The following is a 4,315-nucleotide window of genomic DNA, read 5'->3' as shown; positions in this document are numbered from 1 at the left end:
TTCCCTCTGCCACTTCAACATAGACGATATTCTAGCGATGCGTCTCGCCCCTCTTAATCGTATAAGATGTTGCATAAGATGATAAAGTGGAGGCCATATGCGTGCATGCCTCCATTTAGGTGCATGTTAAATGTACGCATAACGCCTCCACTTTAACATCTTATGCAACATCTTATACGATCACTGGTTGACTGGGTTGCCCTTTTGCAGGTATATTCTACGTGGCTTCCGAATTTTATTTTATCGTCGATCATGATCCCCAATTGCCTCAGTGAGAGTTTAGAGTTGATTGTGCCCCCGCCTGTGGTGACCACTGCACTTCTCTATCGACTCGCCGTATACCAGAAGGTTAATCTCGTCGGCAAAGTCAACCAGCTTTACGCCCGAAGGAAATTTGACCATCAATACGCCATCATACGCCGCGTTCCATAGGACCGGGATCAGGATGAAGCCCTGAGGCTCTCCCGCGGTGCTGTTGTAGTTCCTCTCGCCTTCATCGGTGTTACAGAATAGCGGATTCCCGTTCGCTTCTTTGGAGCGCTATTTCGGCCGTTTTAGTTACAGCCCTAATAGCGTCCACCGTTAGGCCAGAGTCATCGGGTTTCTCGGTACAGATCGTCAGCCTCGGCAGAATGATCCTTTCCAACAGTTTTCCGGCGGTGTCCAGCAGACAGATAGGTCTGTATGCCGACGGGTTGCCAGGTGGCTTCCCGGGTTTGGGCAGTAGAACCAATATTTGCCTTTGCCACCTCTCCGGAAATCCGTCTTTGTCTAGGCACCACTACATAGCCATTCTGAACATGTCCGGACCCGGAGCCTTGTTCAACTTAAGTGACTACAGTATTGCGATGAGTTCGTCATTCATCACAGGGGCGACCTGTGCACCCCAAGGGGCCGTGTTGACTCCCTGGCAGAGATTTTCGAAGCGCGCCCGCTTGCGTGCCATAATCTCTTAGTTCAGTGCCAGTTTATCCGCCCTGCCCTGTAGGGCTCATCTCGCTCCATTGTACCCTCTTTGGTGCGAGCTATTTGCATCCTCCTTATAGTTCTTAGGTAGGATGCTTGAAGTTCTGCGATTTCTGGACTAGGGGGTCGCAGTATCGACCACTTTGGGCGAGTTTCGGTATTTTGGTACTAGCGCTTCCAGTACCGGTAGTACCGGTACTGGCAGATATTCGCTAATGCCGCAAATCGCCAAAGGCAATGATAGCGGAATGGTAACAGAAGCGGAACTGATTCAAACAACAATTTGATTACTAATTTGCCTTCCAAAGGTTTTGAGAATCTACATCGAGTCAACAAGCATACTATTATCTATACTGACTGTACTGGACACCACTAGTAGGGAATCGCGCCACTTGGGCGGTGGCTTCTATATTCGTCTGTTTTCCACTATAACTCAGTCAAATTTGAACCAATTGACACAACTTTTGGAATGTGATGAGACAGGTATAGTATCTACCCGTGTACAACATTTCAAGTCAATTGTTTCAAAATTGACTCAGTTATAGTGGAAAACAGTCGAATATAAAAGCCACCGCCCAAGTGGCGCGATACACTATACCGGTTTGCTTTCATTTCTGGGTAAGGTTCGCCTTTGCATTGCGGCGTCGCATGCACGGACTAGTGTTTCGACTAGATCATCGCTGGATAGATCGTCGGTGTTACTCTCCATAAGCAATCGCTCCACAAATGCCGGCTTATCGAAGCGCGAGGTCAGCCATCCCCGATTACGGTCTTCCTCCACGTTCCACCCTGTATCGAATCGCCAGATGGTTACTCTGCGTGTATCCATCGTCCACCCTCTAGTCCAAGCTATGGTTTAGACCCGGGCTCCAGAAGGTCACATCAAGGATGGCCTATGCACCGTTCCTACCGTAGGGTTTTTTCTCGCCTACGTGCGTGACATCCACGTTCATTCTAGTCATAGCTTCGAGTAGAGCCCAGCCTACCGCGTTAGTCAAGCGTCTACCCCACTCAAATCCCCGGGCGTTGAAGTCTCCACCGATGACCACCGGACACAACCCCACTAGTGGTCTTGATAGCGAATCCAGCATAGACGAGAGCTGGACTATTGACCACCTTGGGAGCATAACAACTGCAAAAGTATATTCCGTTTATCTTCGTTATTGCGAAGCCCTCGTGCGATGTGAAAATTATTTCCTGGACTGGAAAACGACTAGTTGAACAGATCGCCGTTAGCTTGACCTTATAGTGGGCGAGCATCCTTAGCAAATTTAAATCTGCTTACTCTTATAACTAAACGCAACATGATAAAATTGAACATTCTAAAATCATTATTTAGTCCACGTTGTTGTATTTTGTAAAATGCGATAAAAAAGCTCATCTGTTTTACACATATCAGCATGGTGCTGGTAGTGGTGACCAACTTCGGGAAGATTTAGAGTTTTTCTTTACTCGTGCATTATTTCTTCTGGAGTCCATATTTTTTTAAAGTAATATTTACAAAACTTTCGCTGCTGAATTCTTTTGGAAATTACGAACTCTGTTCAGTACTAACCCAGAATTTTCTTCTTGATTTCCTTCAACATTTGTATTTCCTGGATATCTATTCCTCTAAGAATAAGCCTCCAGTTGTATTGTTCCGAGTACATCCTTGCGCGAATTTCCCTAGAGACAGTTTCATATTCTCATATACTGCATGTACTCATCTTAGAGGATAACCCTATAGAAATGTCAATTGTCGTATTCCCGGAAGGAAACTTGGGCAGATTCCCGAAGATATTCTCGTAAAAGTCTTGAAACCAGAAAAAATATCTGGAGGAATTTAAGATATTCTGGGAGGTAACCCTGAGAGAATTCCGAAAAAGTCTTCCCTGAGTGAACACGAACCTGATAACATCCCTGAGGAAAAACTCCTAGTGGTACTTCTGGAGCAGTTTCTGAAAAAAAAAATCAATGGTAACTTCCTGAAGAGTTTCTTGGAAAAAGGAAAATATTTAATTATGACAGAATTCCGGGCTCCTGCATGCATTCCTTTTAAATTATCCTAGAATTCCAAAACAAATCGCTGGAGGAATTCCTCGAGAAATCCTTGAAGTAATTAAAAATAAATCTTCTGGTAATCCTGGAGAAAATCTTGGTTGTATCTCTGGAAAAGATGCTGGAAGGAAGTTTGAAATTTCTAACGGAACATCTGAATAAAATTTTAACGAGATCCCGAGGAACTTCTGAAATAATTTCTGGTGCAATCCCTGGGAAAGTTTTCGGAGGAATTCCTGGATGAATCCCTCGAGGAATTCCTACAGGAATATCACGAGAAATTCCTTGAAGAATTCAAGGAGGAATTCCCGAAGAAATCCCTGCAGGAATTGTTGAAAGTATACCTGGAGGAATTTCTGGAAAAATACGTGGAGAAATTTCTGGATGAATTCCAGGAGCAATCCCAAGAAGAATTCCCGAAGGAACCCCTGGATGAGTTTCTGGAAGAATACCCGGAAGAAATTCTGGGAGAAATCCATGGAGGAATCCCTGGAGGTATCTTTGAAGCAATACTTGGAGGAATTTCTGGAGCAAATCCTGAAGGATTCCTGGAGATACCCTTGATTAAATTTCTGGCAGAATCACTGGAGCAATTCTTGGAGGAGACCCTGGAGGAATTCCTGGAAAATTCTTCCAAATAAATTCTTCGAGGAATTCCTGGAGAAGTTTTTGAAGAAATTCCTGGAGGATTTCCTAGAGAAATGTCTGGAATTCATGGATAAATCTCTAGAGGAATTCTGGGAGGAATCCTTGAAAAAAAGTAAGAAGTCCCTTTCTGCAGGAATTCTTGGAGGAATTTATGGAGGAATACCTGGAGATATCATTCAAGGAATTCTTATGGGAATCTCTGGAGAAATCGCTTGAGAAATCCCTGGAAGATTTCCTGGAGAAGTCCCTGAAGCAATTCCCGAAGGAATCCTTGGAGAAATCACAGGAATCCCTGGAGGAATTCCGGGAAAAATTCCTGGAGGAATTTCTAGGGAAATAACTTGTGGAATTCCTGGAGGAATCCCTTAATTAATTCCTGGAGGAATCTTTGGAGGAATTTCTGAGGGAATGCCTTAAGGAATTATAGAAGAAATGCATGGAGTAATTCCTGGAGAAATTTCAGAAGGAATTCCCGGAGAAATTCCTGCTGGAATTTCTCCACGAAATCCTCTGGAAATTCTGGAGGAATGCATAAAGAAATTCCTGGAGAAATGCTTAAAGGAAATCTTGGAGTAATCACTGCAGGTGTCAGGCCATTCGGCCGAAGGTCATTAGGGCGAATGATCATCAGGCCGAATGGTCATTGGGTCTTCTTCTTGCCGTT

This window comes from Aedes albopictus, chromosome 3, assembly GCF_035046485.1.
Source record: "Aedes albopictus strain Foshan chromosome 3, AalbF5, whole genome shotgun sequence".
Classification (NCBI taxonomy): domain Eukaryota; kingdom Metazoa; phylum Arthropoda; class Insecta; order Diptera; family Culicidae; genus Aedes; species Aedes albopictus.
Note: the sequence above shows the minus strand (reverse complement) of the source record.